At 42.3% G+C, this 17,681-nt stretch overlaps 1 long non-coding RNA gene across 1 annotated transcript in view; it reads left to right on the top strand.

Moving 5' to 3' along the window:
- The window catches only part of LOC123936739, a 28,810-nt gene extending 16,982 nt beyond the window's left edge, over nucleotides 1–11,828 (top strand). The window contains exon 2 of the long non-coding RNA XR_006817383.1: nucleotides 11,471–11,828. This is a non-coding gene — a long non-coding RNA (uncharacterized LOC123936739). The remainder of the gene's footprint in view (nucleotides 1–11,470) is intronic.
- The last annotated feature ends 5,853 nt before the right edge of the window (nucleotides 11,829–17,681 follow it).

The following is a 17,681-nucleotide window of genomic DNA, read 5'->3' as shown; positions in this document are numbered from 1 at the left end:
GTTTGTGAGTCTCCAGATTTACACACTGTCTCTGTTCTTTAGTAAAACCACCTTTTTGCCTCAAAGATGTCTCAAGAATTCTTTCTTGGCCGTTGGCTTTGAACTCTAATGTCTTTTCCTATATCAAACAGTACCTGGCAACCTTGTCCCCATGCTGAAGCTGAGCTGTCCCTGTGGTCAGCAGAAATGGTCCCTCAGAACAATGCATGATGGTCCTTCTCTTGGCTTACCTTTGACTAGGAATACTCTCTGACTGGCTTGGATTGCAGGTCCATGGCCCATCAGATGCCAGCCCTTCCACTTCACCACAGAGCAATCTTATTTCCTAAGGCATGTCCTGGTACCTGGAGAGCAGTGTTGTGAGTTACAGCATCATCCACTCATGACTCAGAACCAGCACTGTGCTCCAACAACGTGTCATCCATACTCCTCCCTCTTGATGAATTTCCTCTTGGAGATCCTTCTTTTTCTTCCCATTATCTGGCCTCATATGTGTCCACCCTTGTCCATTGGATGTGTTCTTAATAATGTAATTAGTAGGTAAACACCAAATCCTCTTCTCCCATAAGCCTTCTTGGCCCACTATGTAGATTTATACAGATTTAAAAATGTTAAAAAAAAGAATCAAATTTTAAGAAAATATATGAGAGAAGATCCATTATCACTCCACTTAATCAGCCTCTCTCTTCTAAACACGAGCTTTTCCCAAGCACCCTCTCCACTAAAACAGCCCCTTTCCCAAAGTCTGTGGGTAGGAATGAACTTACTTTGCATATGTGTAACCCAGAGGGATTTCTGAAATGGTGATTTCCAAGACAAAGGACCACTTGCCCCAAAAGTAGGATCAAGTTTTTCACATGAGAAACCACACAAAATACTCAAGATGGTAGTTTCCTTAGTATCAACCAATTTTAGAATTCAGTCTCTTCTGGGCAACCTGGTCCACATAAATGGGGTTGATATGAATGGCAACCTCGCAGGGTGGTTGAGAATAATAAACAAGAGATGGAATGAGCAACTTGTAATGTTTTATTATTATGTCTGTTACTAATTAGTTATTCTAATCAGCATCTAATCAGAATTGCCACTCCAGACAACGAGTACCCCACGATTGAGTCATCTTCTCTCCTCTTACACACACACACACACACCCCACCCCATGCAGTTGTCCGTGTAGTGGTCCTGACCCCTAACCAATACAGGATCACCATTGGGAGGAGTCACATTAGCTAGAGTGATGGGGCTCTTCACTGAAAGGGAGGCTGTGGGCCCTGTGTTATTTCTCTCCTTCTTGCTCTGGAAAATGATTGCTTATATTGAGCTAAAATCTGGTGGACAGAAAAAGACGGTTTGAGTTTTGCTGTTTATGATCCCACCTCCAGGCTTCAGACGAGGAAGACTCCTTCACCAGCAGGGTGGGCTGCCCTGCTGGTGTTGTGTGGAACAGCACAGTGGGTGGGGAGAGCTGCAGAGGCTGGCGTGCTCTCCAGGTGAAGAGATACTGGATGCCCTGAGAGAGAAAGATCCTGAGAAAGGGATGCCAGAGAGGCATGGCTGGAGAGGGATAGGGTGAGGAGAAAAGGGAGGAGTTGAGGAAAGAGACCGAGATGTGGAAGTTGTCTCCAATTATTCTTGGATCTTTGTGGAGTAGGATTTGGGTTTGCTGGTGGGTGCTTTTCTAGATGCTTCAGTGTCTGTTAGGGGAGAACAAGGGGCCCAAATGGTCCGGAAGCATTTGAATTGTGTCTATTTCCCTGAAGCTGTCATGCATCGGTTGTATATTCTTGGTGCAAAGAGCGTTTGGAACAGTAGCACTCCAGCCATCGTCGTCCAAACCCACTATTCTACCTTCCTTCCTGGCTCAGATTGCCTCTTCTCACGCTTCAAGGGTTGTTCCAGACCAGAGGTGTGGAGGAAGCCAGAGGAGGAGGGAGACCATGGGCCATCTCCTTGGCCCAGTGTGGAAGCTTTTGCAAGGCACCAGGGTAATACAGGTATCTCGAGATGTATGTCAGAGGCCTCAGACTCAAGATCTTTCCTGTAATCACTTCCACATTCAGTCTTTGCTCATCAGCTCTCTTCTCTGTGCCTCAGTTTCCTCCTCAAGGAAGTGTCCCCAGTACTGCTCTTTGCACTTTATGTGATCTACAAGGGGCAGCCAAAGGTTCAGGATGGGGTGGCAGCAGTGTGGATGCTAAAGGGTTGGGGTTCCTGGCCACCCTACTCTTTCATCAGAGTCACTGTGCTGTGGACTGGGCAGGCTGGGTTTCCTTAAAAATCTCCTAGGACCACTAAATTTTTTTTTTAAACTTCTGATTTTTCTTTAATTATTTTTTGTGAGTTCTACGCCCAGTGTGGGGCTTGAACTCACAATCCCGAGATCCAGAGTCACTGCTGTACCAACTGAGCCAGCCAGGTGCCCCTAGAAATGGACACTTTGGAAAAAAGTTATTTTATTTATTTTTAGTAATCTCTATATCCAATGTGGGGCTTGAACTCATGACTCTGAGTTCAAGAGTCAAATGCTCTACTGACTGAGGCAGCCAGGTGCCTGTACCACTGAATTTCTGCTAGTAATGAAAAAAAAGAAAGGCTAGAATCCAACAACCTTTAGCAATATTTTGTCAACATGTTAATGGTACATGTCCCACTAGGGGGTTGCATTGTTGATTTTACATGTTAGATGGCTGAATGATTTTTTTTTTTCTTGAAATACAGTTGACCTATAACCTGACATGAATTTCAGGTGACAACATAATGATTGGATATCTTATATATAACAAAATGATCACCACAATAAATCTAGTTACCATCCATCACCACAATAGTTTCAATTTTTGTTTTCTGATGATGAGAGCTTTTTAAGATCTATTTTCTCAGCAGTTTTCAAATCTATAGTATAGCATCAACTATAGTCACTATGCTGTACATTATATCCCCTGGACTTATTTATTTTATAACTATTTTCTCCCGTCCTTCATACTCTGCTTCTAGTAACCACCAATATAATTTCTGTATCTATGGGTTTAGAGTTTTTAGATACCACATGTAAGTATTCATTCTTTGTCTTACTTATTTCACTTAGCATACTGTCTTGAAGATTCATCCATATTATCACAATTGGCAGGATTTTGTTCTTTTTCATGATGAATAATATTCTATTTTACATATAGACCACATTTTCTCTATTCCTTCAGCCATCAGTGGACACTTGGGTTGTTTCCATGTCTTGGCTCTTATAAGTAATAATGTAATGAATGTGAGGGGACAAATATTTTGTTGAAATAGGGTTTTGATTCCTAAATGCCCGGAAGTGGAATTGCTGGATAATATTATAGTTCTATATTTAATTTTTTCATTTCTTTTTTATTGAGGTATACTTAACATACAGTGTTACATGAGTTTCAGTTGTACAACATAATTATTCAATAATTCAATATGTTACTTAGTGCTTATCATGATAAGTGTCCTCTTACTATTTTTAATTTTTTGAGGAAGGCTTCGTACTTTTCCCGCAGTGGCTGTACCAATTTACATTCCCACCAACAGTGCATAAGGGTTCCTTTTCTCCACATCCTCACCAACACTTGTTGTTTCTGGTGTTTTCGATTTAGTCATTCTGACATGTGTGAGGTGATATCTCATCATGATTTTGGATGAACATTTTTAACTTTCATAAGTATCATATTTATTTTAATATCTGTAAGGAAAACTACAGCTAGCATATCAAACGTATAATTTCACTGATCTGTATCCTAGGATGAGGGTCAATACAGTCAAGTAAGTGGACTTATTTAAAGGAAGAGAATAAGAAAATAATAGTACAGGGGCGCCTGGGTGGCTCGGTGGTTAAGCCTCTGCCTTCGGCTCAGGTCATGATCTCAGGGTCCTGGGATCCAGCCCCACATCGGGCTCTCTGCCTGCCTCTCTGCCTACTTGTGATCTCTCTCTGTCAAAAAAAAAAAAAAAAAAAAAAAAATCTTAAAAAAAAAAAGAAAATAATAGTACAGATGGCATAGGAATATGGTAGTCATGACTGGCATTTGGAGAAATGGGCAAAATGGCATCTGCAGGTCCTCATGGCTCTAACAGTCTGGCATTCTTACCCCACCCTGTCTTTTCTCCTGTTTCCTCTGCTTCCCCAGGAGAGAAGGCATTACAATATGTATTTCCAGATTCAAAACGGCACAGGGCCTGTGCACACTGGGTCTTCTCAGTCTTCCCCAACAAAGAGCTCTGTTTTGTCAGAGGCCAGCTCTGTTTTCCCATATCTGATCTCTGATGAGGTACATGGAATGGCAGGAAAGCAGACTAAACTGAAAGCAAGAAAAATAGGCAGGGCTCTGCAGAGATTGTGAAGCTGACCTTCAGCTGGGATTAACCAAGGCGCTCTCTGCTCCACTGGCAGAATACCTCATGTGCTCATGTTTGAAAAAGCAAATCTGCAGAATTAGCAGCCAATAAATTATTACTGTGGCAGACTGGTGATTCTGTGTTGCTCCTTTGTAACCATCAGGGCTCACTTATTTTTATTTACTTCTTGGCATGAAATTGTTTCCTATGTTCTCTTTTTAATTCACTCTTAATGGCATCATGCATGTCTATTTTCCTTATTCTCGATTCTGAATGATTCATCCATAATTGTCTGTTGTCTAATGTTAGGCATGCATTCGTTTTCCATAGTTGATGAAGTGTGGCATGTCATGGTGGACAGACCTTGGGTATTGGGACAGACTGACCTGGATTTATACCTGCCTTAGCCACCTGTGATCTGTGAATTGGTGCTTCTGACTTTAGTAAGACTGAACATCATTTTCTTTGACTACTCAACAAGAATTATGCTTCTTTCACAAGATTTTTGTGAAGATTTAAGAGGTACTATCTCTATATATATAACCCTGGCCTGAGTTTGTTGAGCTTTAGATGCTAAATAAATATCAGTTCTTTTATCATTTTTCACAACCTCGACAAGTCTTTGTACCAGACGCTACAGACAAGGCAAAGATGAATATAACCTGGGTCAGGATGGTACGTAGGTTTTATTTCATGTGCCAGCCCTCCTGGAATGTGCAGCTTCAGGGAGCACCTCGTGGAGATGGCTTTAGGGGTCAGCAAGGAAGAGGAGCACCACTGATTAACCTATCCTCAGGTGTGGGAATGGACAGTGGGGGATGAGCCCATCCCACGTTTGCCATCACAGACACAAACCCTGCTTTGGGGAAGTCAAAGTTAAGGGACTGTGAAATTCCTGGAGAAGGAATGAAGAGCGATTGAACACAATAGTTGGTAGGTATTAGGTGCTTTTTCACGTGTTATGTGTAGAATACTCTCTGCAGACTGGAGACAACTGAGTTATTATGCTCATTCTGTAAATGAGGAAATTGATGCTCAGACAGGCTAAGTAGATTTCTCAAGTTCTCACAAGGTAGGAAGTGGTGGAAATGAGACTTGAACCCAGAACTCTGATTCCAAAGGCCTTTTATTTGCAGTTACTAATTTTTTAACCTGTTCAAATAAAGTCCTTTAAAAAAATGAGGTAAAATTAAGAACTTCAAGGTTTGTCAAAGTGCACTAATTTTAAGTGTTCAGCTTCTGGACTTTTTAAATATACCTGGGTAATTTGAATACACCTGTATAACTATCAGTGAGATTAAGATACAGAACTTTGTCACCTTTCTAGAAGGTTCCCTCAGTCAGTAACCTCTACACCTAGAGATAACTACTGTTCTGACACTTAGCCTCAATGATTAATTTTCACTGTTCTTTAACTTCACAAGAATGGCATTTTATAGTAATTTTGCTTTTGAGTCTTCCTTCTTTGCTCAACATAATATCTGTGAGATTAATCATGTCATACTAGTACTTTGTCTTTTTTATCCATTATTATGAATACATCACAATTTATTTATCTAATCTCTTCTTGGGGGACATTTGGATTATTTGCTATTTTTGCTTATTGTGAGTAAAGCTGCTGTCAACATTCTTGTAGTATCTTTGGGTGAATATGTACTCTTATCCTTTTCAGTCTATATCTACTAGTGGAATTACTACACCACAGGTTTGGTGAGTATTTAACTTCAGTAGATATGAGCGTTTTCCTTTTCCAGGGGAAGCTCCAAAGAGTCAGGGGCTTAGGTCTCCACCTATGCTCATCCTCAGCACCCACAGCAGCTCCTGGCTCAGGCTCAGTGCTAATGAGCTGTTTGTGAGTATATGAAAATATTTGCATATTATCAGTTTTGGTTTTCAGCTTTGTATTGGGGCTGTCATGTTTCAGTGAACAGAGGTTAGAATCTCTCTCCCTGTGCCCAGAGCACCCCTTTTAAAACAAATGTTTTAAGATTTATTTATTTTATTTGAGAGAGAGAGAGAGAGTGAGAATGTGAGCAAGGAGGGGAGACGGAAAGAGAGAGGGGGGAGAGAGAAAATCTTAAGCAGACTCCCCGCTGAGCATGGAATCTGAGGTAGGGCTCTTTCTCAAGACCCTGAGATCATGACCTGAATCCAAATCAAGAGTTGGATGTTGAACTAATGGAGCCAACCAGCCCCTCCCCCTTTTATTAAAAAAATATTTTATAAAGCCTCTTTAAATATCTGGAAATGAAGTTCACAGATGTTCCAACCTGTCTACAGTAAACCTGGGATCACCTCCTATGACAATCTGGGTCCAATCAGGAGGCAGAAAATACACAATAACCCACACAAAGCACGTTGAGTACAAAGTACCATTAACTTGCTAGAGGAACCATAAGATACAAAGAGACTCTGTAAGGCACCCTATGGCTTCAGATGAGTACCCATGGAAGAACCAGCCTTGGGAGGAATCCAGACATCTTTGGAGAAGGTGAGGCTCTGCCCACCAGGGAGCAGAGAAGTCTGCTGCTATGGCCAGACTGGGGCTGGTCCAGAGGTGCTTGTGAGGCCACACTCCAAAGAGCAAGTGAGAAAGCAGACAACTAGAAACTGATCCTAGGGTGTAGAGTCAGGGAGTCCTTCAGAGACTCTGTCTTTTATTATAATAAAATTATTATTATTGTTATTAGTAATAATAAAGAGGAAGGTCTCCTGTCATTTCTGGACCAGACGAAGCTCAGCTAAGGGTGTGAGAACACCAGTGGGGCCTCCCTCAGCCACAGCCCAAAACATGGCCCCTTGTTTACTTTCTTTTTAATCAATATAGTGTTCTAACTATTCTACAAAGGAAAAATTAAAGAAAGTAATTTATAGTAAGGTAATGAGGATTCCAATATACAAATGCCTGGTGATGACTGCATCCGAAGACACAATGAGACACACGGATACCTGCAACACTACCTGTGGTCCATACCAAATGCGGAGTGAGGTGAGAAAGGTCTCATAGGTCTTGCAGCTTTTGTGTTAAATTGCACTGTTGTTGGTGATATGATTTTCCAGGTGATAATCAACTCTTGGTAATATTTCTAATAAAAGAAGGTATAATCTTCCCTTAATTGGTTCTGGAAAATTCATTGTAAAAACTGTGTAAGGACGCTTTCTTTCTTTATTATAAAATGGAGTTGGGGTCTAGGTTCAAATAACTTCTTCAACTACTGGAATGTTCTGTGGGATATATGTGGCATGACACATATTCTTCATTGATCAGGATTTTCTTCGTGGTCCTCAACCATGAAATGCCAGTGAGTCCCCTCTTATCACAGTGCCAATGATTCCCCCATATTTCCAAAATATCCTTGGTACTTCCTCCATGAGGACCACAGTTCTAATTCAACACACTCATTCTATGGATGGGGAAATCTTGAGAAAGGGAGCGCTTCCCCTGGAATCATACATTTAAGCATGAGCCACAATTTCCTGACTCCTTGGTCTGAATGAAGATTCTGTCCATAATTGCACTTGGAGCTGGCTCATTGAATCAAGTAGACTTGGGTTCAAATCCTAGCTCTGATTTTAGGCAAATTGATTAATCTTTCTGAGCTTTTGTTTCATCATTTGTGAAGTTGAGATGAAAAATAACATTTACCTTAATGACTTGCTGGGAGGATTAAGCAAGATCATGAATACAAATCCCTGGCACATAGCAAGATCTCAGTACATGGTAGCTGTTATTATACCCCTTTAAGTTTCATTTATTTAAGTGCCCACAGAAATTGGTGCATCACATTGCTGGGGAAATTCTTCCTTTGAACTTTTCTCTGCAGAAAAGCACAAGTTTAGCTTTATCTGTTGTTTCCAATGCTTTAAACAATCCTTTCCTAGGGCCAAGTGTCCTTCTAAACCCTTCCCCACCAAAGCTTTCCTGAGCCACAGTCAAGGACAAAATGTCTTAGGCTGAGTAGTTCAGTGTATCCTGATACTAAGAAGAAACCTTAGGTTGAAAAGGGGGAAGACAGAAGATGATGTTTAAAAAATGTTTTTAATTTAAATTCAGTTTAATTAACATATAGTGTGTCATTAGTTTCAGAGGTAGAATTTAATGGTTCATCAGTTGCATGTAACACCCAGGGCTCATTCTGATGATGACGTTTTTGAGCACTTGTTTTGTACCAGATGAGTTGTACGTGATCTGTTTTCTTCATTCTCTCAACATCCTGGGCAGTGGATATTATTTATTATTACCTCCATCTTCCAAATCAGAAAGTGAGGACTCAAAGCTGCTAAGTTCCTTCCTTGAGGTCACAGAGCCAAGACTGAAATCAAGTCTGATTTGGGTTCTTTCAAAAGCAGACCCCGGGATAAGGATGCCGATGCGAGTAGTTTATTTGGAAGGAGTTTATGTTATTAATTTATTGCTTCTCAGTTCTGATGCACCTTTCAATATATGCCCATGATAAAGAAATTCCTTTAAATATTTCTCCTTTAAACTGAGCACGATGTCAAGCTTCTCGATACAGGGCGCTGGAGGGATATTGCCAAAGAGGAAGGTCTCCTGCCGTTTCTGGACCAGAAGAAGCTCAGCTAAGGGTGTGAGAGCACCAGTGGGGCCTCCCTCAGTCACAGGCCAAAACATGGCCCTTTGGCAACTTTGCAGTCTCTGCAAAGGTGGTCATAACTTTCGTGTAGCTCCTTCAACATGGAAACCAGAGGCTGCAGCACAGACAGAGTCTCTGAAGGACTCCCTGACTCTACACCCTAAGACAGTTTCTAGTTGTCTGCTTTCTCACTTGCTCTTTGGAGTGTGGCCTCACAAGCACCTCTGGACCAGCCCCAGTCTGGCCATAGCAGCAGACTTCTCTGCTCCCTGGTGGGCAGAGCCTCACCTTCTCCAAAGATGTCTGGATTCCTCCCAAGGCTGGTTCTTCCATGGGTACTCATCTGAAGCCATAGGGTGCCTTACAGAGTCTCTTTGTATCTTATGGTTCCTCTAGCAAGTTAATGGTACTTTGTACTCAACGTGCTTTGTGTGGGTTATTGTGTATTTTCTGCCTCCTGATTGGACCCAGATTGTCATAGGAGGTGATCCCAGGAAGAATATAAGAGAGTGGAAAAGGAAAAAAGCCAACATAGAACGTGTCAATGAGTGGCTCACTACTGTGAGCATTTGGGGCTCATTTGCACTTGTGTCCTCCAAGAGTCTGGGTACCACACCCTTCAGCATCACTCCAGCAAGAGGCAAGGAGGCTGACTATTTATGGTATGTATCTACCAGTTTCATCCCGTATTGCTCCATGGGGAACTTCATGTCCTGGCACTTCTGTCCCGCCTTGCATGCCTGGACTGTCCAGAGTGTACTTCTGTAGCCAGAAAAGCCCTTGGGTAGAGAGAAGCAATTCCTTGATGGTACGATATCTGTGTGCTCGCACTGATGCTGTAGGTGACTGCTAGGGTGGACCCCAAAAACGTGAGTGGGCACTGACATATTGACTAGTGGCATGTTGCAGGATGTTGGCTGACAAAAGGAAATTGGTCAGCTGGATGCTGACCAATGGTGCAGACTGCTTTGAGGATGAATTTTCTGGAAAAACCAGTTGTAGAGGATCAAACGTTTTTCTGACTGGTATAATTTAATTATATGGTCAGTGTTTGTTATAGATAATTGGGTTTTTCTTTGACCTTGACAATCTCACTGACTTACTGTCTGCACTGGAAGCACCATTTTCTAACTGTTTCAAATAAGCCAAACCTGGCTCCCACTGCCACGCTTGGGAGGTGCTGATGGCTGTGGTAACCAACCAGTAAAAAGGCAGCGGTGTTTGTATTTTCCGTCTTGCCCTTTACGAGAGCATTTCAGCTGAAGCGAAAGGCTTTTTTCTTCACCCTGGGTTTTAAATAGAAATCTCGGTGGCATGAAGCTGTTTTAGTTCTGAGCGCCAGCTTGTAAAGTTCAGTGGTGACAAAGCTCTGTTCTGGCACGGAACGCGGTGGGTACCACGGCAGAGATGCTAATTCACAGGAGGACCGGAACAAAAATCTAAGCAGGAGACAAGTTTATTACAAAGGGTCATGGACGGTGCTTGTCTGTGGGTCATGTGGGCTGAAGGTCATTTCTATGCTAAAAATTTTAAATCATTCACATTTTGCAATTAAGTCAACCAATGTATATGGTTTTCCAACTGGCAGTGTATTTTTTTTTTCCTTCTGTATTTAAAATGCTCGGTGAAGAAAGAATGAGGAAGCTTACAGTGTCCTGAAATGGAAACATCTCTGAGACAGGGTGGTCGGTGACAAAAACAATATACAGAACAGTGTTGAGTAGCTACCTATTGTATGAGAAAGAAGGGAAAAAGATTATATAGCCATATTTGTTTATATTTATATAAAAAATCTAATAAAAGCATCTGACGTATGGGCAAAGAAGGCAGAAACAGGGGTGACATTTTTCAATATATCATTTGTATATTGTTTCGATTTTAAAATCATATTAATGTATTTCCTGTTGAAGAAAAGAAGCAACAATGTCCAGTGAAGAACAGAATCATTGGAAAACAGGCCCCTGTTCTTTGATCACTTCTACAACCTTTGAAGGTAGCTTCAGATGGGAAAATGGATTCCATAAAATTTAAATTCAAATGCACGTAGTGAATCCTTTGCAAACATTTAGGGCATGAGTGGAAATTTTTTACATCCACGTTCATGGAAATTTTTTACATCTATGCTGCTATTTACCTTCTCGCCAGCAGGGGGAAGTGTTTCTCTGTTTTTCTTTGTGCCTTCGCCTACCTCCCCAACTTCAGATGCAAAATCAACCAAGAATTCTAATTAAAATCTATGCACAAAATGTACCACATTTTCTAGATTCATGGTGTTACTTTCTCATCCCGAAAACCTTTTGGGGCACTTGGAGCTTCCAGTAGGCTGCTAATGATTATTCAAAAGGGACTGATTATTGGGCTTGCTGGTTAAAGTCTTTTCCCTATTCTTTGCTCCCTTGTCATTCCACGCCATACATCACTTTCCATAATCAGATCGTAGGAGAAACCCTTAAATTATGAAAATTCACAGCACATGCTCTCTCTCTGTCTCTCTCTTTCTCTCTCTTTGTTTTACTCTGCAGATGAGACCCAGGATTTGGGATGCAAAACAAACAAATAAACAAATATGAAGAGGGCAGATTTTGAACCTCCATGAATGATGCCAAAGTTAAGAAAAGCTAAAAGAGGTAGAGAAGGTATCTCTGGGGAGTGTTCTTCTCTTGCCTGGCTGGCTTTGTACCTGATGGGACTTCGGACATCTTCACAACAGGAGCCATTTTGCAGAGGACGAGATGATAGCTCTGAGAGGATGAGCAACTCACCCAAGTTTATGTTGCTGCAAAATGATAGAATTGGAAGTAGGTGCCAGACTGCATCCAAGGAGGAGACACCGAAGTGTTTTTTCCCTACACCGTGCTAAATAAACTAAGGCAGCGCCTCCCCTGTGCTCTTTCCTGCCTCTACCCCTCTAGTCTCTGTCCCGCTCTTCCTTCTCCTCTTGGTGTCTCTGAAAAGAGGAAAGGGAAAAGGACAAACTGCCCAGAGGCTCCTCAGATGTTCAGGGGAAGCCGTTCTTGGTTGTACACTGGCAGTGATTCCTTTCAAAAAGGCAGCAACATTGAACTGCCCAAGGTCAGAGAGTCCCAGAGCTGTGGACTTGGGGAAGAGCCAGGGAAGGCATATGCTGTTTTTGTTTGTTTGTTTGTTTGTTTGTTTTTTAAGCTGTTGGGGGCATTTTGTACTTGTGTGTAAGGGTATGTTTGAGTATTCCTGCTTCCCTGTCCCGGAGGTGAAGGAGATGGTCACAAATGCAGACAGGGACGCTTTCCAACACTGTATCATAGTGAACAAAGAACAACAGTGAAGATGTTTTACACAAAGAGAAGGATGTGAGAGTGAACTTGGGTGGCATGGCGTCCAGCCTTTCTGATCAATAACACCAGCACGCATTGGGGAGAGAACTGTGGCCCTTGTCAATGCTGAGTAGGCCAGGAGAAATCTCCTTTTGTGGAAGCATGACTCTAGCCACCTTTCCACACTAGCTATGCTGCCGTTTCGAAACAGAGGTGCAAGCAGCCGGCTAGCGTCTTTGGGTGGGTGATAGTACCCAGAAAGAATTTTCTCTGTTGGCTTTATTTTCCTTTAGTTATGATTCTGTTCATGACAAGAGATTATGATTTTCTGTTTATGGTAGTGATACGTTGTCCCTTTAAAATACAGGCCTTTAAGCAAAAAAGTCAACTTAAAGGAAAATAATTGAGTAAATAATAGGATAGTTGGTATGGAGATGTGGAAAAACGGTTGGAAGATGGAGGATGGCATCTTGGATTATTTTGACACCTGTCTTCCATTTCAGATAATTTAGGACTCGAACGCCATCATTTGAGAATCATGCGAAACTGGAATGGTGTCATTTCAGAACAGAAAAGGATGACCTAGTCCAATCTCCCCATTTTAGAGTTGAAGAAATGTAGGCTGAGAGGGAGGTGATTGGCCGAAGGTCTCAGAGTTGTGTTGGCTCATAACATGTGTGCGTGTATGCACATGCGTGTGTGTGCAACTACTGGGAGGGGGTTGGAGCTGGGAGAGAAGGTCGAGGTAGTTGCCAAACATGGCTCTGCTGTAAGTAATTCGTGTTGTCTCAGCACCATAGAGGGAAAAAGGGAAGAGGAGGTGGACACAGTCTTTGAACAAAGTGAAAACCCCTAGATAACAAGAGGGAAAATATCCTGAAAATCCAAGTTTCTTTTGCTTGCTGCAGCAGCAAGGCCAAGAGCTGGCGGGTTTCCCTCAGTAATCTCAGCAGTAGCTTTTTGCTGTGGAATGTGGCGTTAAATACGATAGGTCAGCATTAAGCTTGAACAAAATGTGATGACTGATTAGGAAATGAATGGTAAGTCATGGATCATGGTGATGCTTATCAACATCCTCCCCCCAACCCTCACCGGAACAAACAAAGCTGCACTTGCAGGCTCACGAAACTAGACCCAGATGGCCTTGTCCTTGGGACAATGTAGCTCTGGCTGTGACAGTCATCTATGAGGAAATCAGGTGTCACATGAAGAAGAGACTCAATTGTGCTTCAGATGTTTCAGGAAGAGTGCTGTGGGGTCTGTGGCCCCCGGCCTCCCCACTTCACTGTGAGGCCTGCCCCAGTCTTGCTTTCCTGTGTGTATAACTGCGAGTCCAGCAGTATGGTGCAGTCCAGGATTAAAGACAGCCTACCTCGTGAATAGGGCTGGGGAGCCCAGTGCATGGTCCAGGACAGGAACTTAACATATATTTGTGGATTAGACAACCACGAGGATGGTTAAATCAATCCATAATCAATCAATAGGGCTTTGCATGGTGCCTGGCATAGAGCCAGCCTACTGCTCACCCACATTCCTATGTGGATAGTCCATCTTTCAGTGTCCCTATTTCTTAATGTCTAAACTTTATATAAGAAATATAGAAACTATGTTCTAGGGGCACCTGAGTGGCTCAATCAGTTGGGCATCTGCCTTCCACTAAGGTCTTGATCCCAAGGTCCTGGGTTGGGCCCTGCAGGGGCTCCTTGACCAGTGGGAAGCCTGCTTCTCCCTCTGTCCTTCCCCCTACTGTGCTCTCTCTCTCTCTCTCAAGCCCTTTCTCTGTGTCAAATAAATAAAATCTTAAAAAAAAAAAAAAGAAACTGTGTTCTACAAATATGTTGTTGGGATTTGAGAGATGAGTCCTATGAGTGTGGGGGTTGCCTATTCATTCATTGACTCATTAAATCATTCATTTATCCAACCTACTGATATTTATTAAGCATTTAGTGCAGAGAGAGTCTAGGCTCCTTCTTACAAAGGTTGAGACCTAGAGGGGAAGTCAGGTAACAACCACATAAAAGAAGTCAGAAGCCAAGATAATGCTTTCAGAATATCATACCTGCTAGAGTAAAATAGCGATTAGATGGAAATAGTAATACTAAGACTCTTGATGAAAGCTAACATTTATGAAACCCCATGCACCATACCTGTTGTAAACATTTACCTGTATAATGTGTTTAATCCATATCATCATCCTAAAAGAGGTATAATTGTTATCTTCATATTATAAAGGGGAACTGAGGCACAGAATTAGAAAGTCATGAGGAAAGGTGGGATATTTCAGACAGCGTGGTCAAGAAACATTCCAGGGGAAGCACACCTAAGCAGGGGCTAGAAGTAAACATTTCTTGTATCTCTCCAAAATCCATGATTTCCTTTCTAATCACCCCTCTTCCACCCCACCCATGCCATTCATTGTCATTGCAACTACCTTCTAAGTAGACCAGCTCTCCTTGCAGCCAGAGTGCTGCGACAGGTGTGGGGAGGACAGAGAGATTGGTCAAACGCATTGACCCATTTATTGCTCTGTTGACCTTACCAGGGTGTGGCTTATTAGTGGCCTCTAAATTTGAAGGGTACAAGGCTTAGACCTCTGGGATGGCATAGCATGGAGTTACAGCTTGTCCTCTGTACTTGCCCATGGGGAGGCTTGATAGACATCTTCTCTTCCCTTAAGCATTCAGTCATGGTCATTTACTGTGGGAACAGGAGCAGAAGATAACACAGTGGTGGGGGGAATAATCAGAATACTCTTATTCATGCACAGAATACATTACGTTTCAAGGCCTTTCAGCTCCACATCCCACCTGGGTGTCTGGTCCCAACGACCTTGTGAAGCAGGGACTGTTATGCACATTTGGAAGATCACAGACAGGGAGGCTGAGAAACTTTAGAAGTGCAACCAAGGCTCAGGTCATGATCCCAGGGTCCTGGGATCGAGCCCCACATCGGGCTCTCTGCTCCACAGGGAGCCTGCTTCCTCCTCTCTCTCTGCCTGCCTCTCTGCCTAGTTGTGATTTCTCTCTGTCAAATAAATAAAATAAGAAAAAGAAGTGCAACCAAGCCCCCATCCAGTGGGGGGAGGGGTGGAGGGTTGAGGGGTGGGGTGGGGGTGGGGGGACAAAATCAGTGCTTGGACTGTGAGAAACGAAAAATCTGTCAGTCCATCTGACTGGGCTGTAGGGATAACATCTTTCTTCACAGTAACAAGAACCATCATTTATTGTTTTCAATGTTTATCCTGTGCTGCATTCTGAACCAGGAGCTTTAAACACGTGAACTCATTCAATCTGGTTACATAAGGCATGGACAGCAATTGGCAGAGTGTCTAGGGTGTAGTAAGAACTTAACATTAACTTCTATGGCTCTCTTTTTGGATAGGTGAAACCTGAGGCCCAGAAAGGTTAAGTGGTTTGTCCAAAGTTACACTATCATTAAACATAGCCATGTGGCTATGAGGTCCAGTTCTTGTCTCCGATGCCCATTGCTGGCCAGCCTGTCTTGGTGTGTGTTGTGGGCAGTGCACAATGAGGTTTTTACCTTTTGCAACTTGTCACTGGCAACACTTAGACTTTCTTCAGGTTCATTTAAATTATGCTTGAAAGACACGTACGCCTTCAGCCTTGCAGACACCATTGGGACAGTAGCCACCTCTGTTGTTCCCTTGAGAACTCATTTTGTCTTTACTCAGGAGACGCTGAGAATCTGAGGTGTTGGACAAGATAGCTAGTCCCTCACTGTGTCTGGCAGATTCATGTTTCTTGGAGGGGTCGGTGGAATTCCTTCCTTATGAATGCCATTGGATTTGGAATTCAAGTTGGGAGGGCTTCCTGTTTTGAATTTTACCAAAGTTGCTAACATAAAGCTGTTTCCTAAGTAGACAATGTCCTGGCACTCCTCATCTCTACTCCAGGCTGCATCTTTATGTTTACTTTCCCTTATTTCAAACAGAATTTATCTGTGGGGACTTGTGCTCAGCAACGCAGGGAAGGCAAGCGGAGGTGGATCCAGACTCTGTTTCCCGGCCTCTGGGATGTGGCAGAGAAAGGGCAGATGATTCCCAGTGGAAGCTTTTATCAAGGAGGCAGCATTTTAGCCAAAGTTTGAAAGACATTTGGATTTTGAACAAAGGAGGAGGAAGGCAAGCCCAGGAAGCCATGTATCCTACATGAGGTTAATATTGAAAATGTATAAGAAACTCAAACAACCTAGCAGCTTAAGAAAAGCAATATACTTGATTTACAAAATGGACAAGGGATCCAATAGACATTCTCCCAGACAAGACTTACAAATGGCCAGCATGTATATAAAAAGGTGTGCAACATCACTAGTCATCACGGAAGGGCAATTTAAAACTACAATGACATAGCGCCTTACCTGTTACAATGGTCATTATCAAAAAGACAGAAGATAATAGATGCTGGTGAGCATATGGAGAAATTGGAACCCGTGTACACTGTTGGTGAAGTGTTAATTAGTAGAGCACCATGGAAAACAGTAGGGAGGTTCATCAAAAAATTAAGAAGTGGTCTCACTTCTAGGCATATCTATATAAAAGAAACGAAATCAGCATCTCAATGTCTGCATCCCCATATTCAGTGCAGTATTGTTTGCAATAGCCAAGATACAGGAACAACCTAAGTGTTTGTTGATGGATGAATGGAGAAGAAAAATGCGGTGTATAGCTACAATGCAATATTATTCACTGAAAAACAGAAGGAAATCTTGTCATTTGTATCAATGTAGATGAACCTGGAGGACGTTATGCTAAGTAAAATAAGCCAGACACAGAGATACAAATAGTCCATGACCTCACTCATATGTGGAATTAAAAAATGCTGGACTCATAACAGCAGAGAATAGAATGGTGGTTTCCAGTCTTTGGGAGGAAAGGGAAACGGGAGATGTTGATCAAAGGGTATAAAGTTTCAGTTATACAAGATGCATAAGTTCTGGAGATCTGTGATGCAGTATCATGACTGTAGTTAACAATACTGTCTTGAACACATGAAATTTGCTGAGAGTAGATCTTAAGTGTTCCCACCACACAAGAAAGATGGTAACTATGTGAGGTGATGGCTACACTAATTAGCTCGATTGTGGTAATTGTTTCTCAATGCATACTTACATCAAAACACCACAGTGTACACTTGAAATACATTCAATTTTATTTGTCAAGTTTACCTCAAGAAAGCTGGAATGAAAAAAAAAAAAAAAGAATACCACAGACTGGGTGGCTTAAACAACAGAAATATATATTATCTCACTGGTCTGGGGGCTGGAGGTCCAAGACCGAGTTGTGGGCAGGCTTGGTTCTGGTTTATAGATGCACGTCTTGTGCTGTGGCCTCACAGGGCTTTTCTCTGAGTTCAGGCATCTTTGGTGTCTCTCTGTGCCTCTGAATTCCTTTTTATAACACCAGTCAGATTGGATCAGAGTC

This window comes from Meles meles, chromosome 2, assembly GCF_922984935.1.
Source record: "Meles meles chromosome 2, mMelMel3.1 paternal haplotype, whole genome shotgun sequence".
Taxonomy (NCBI): Eukaryota; Metazoa; Chordata; class Mammalia; order Carnivora; family Mustelidae; genus Meles; species Meles meles.
The sequence above is the reverse complement of the archived record's forward strand: the minus strand, read 5'-3'. Positions and strand labels throughout refer to the sequence as shown.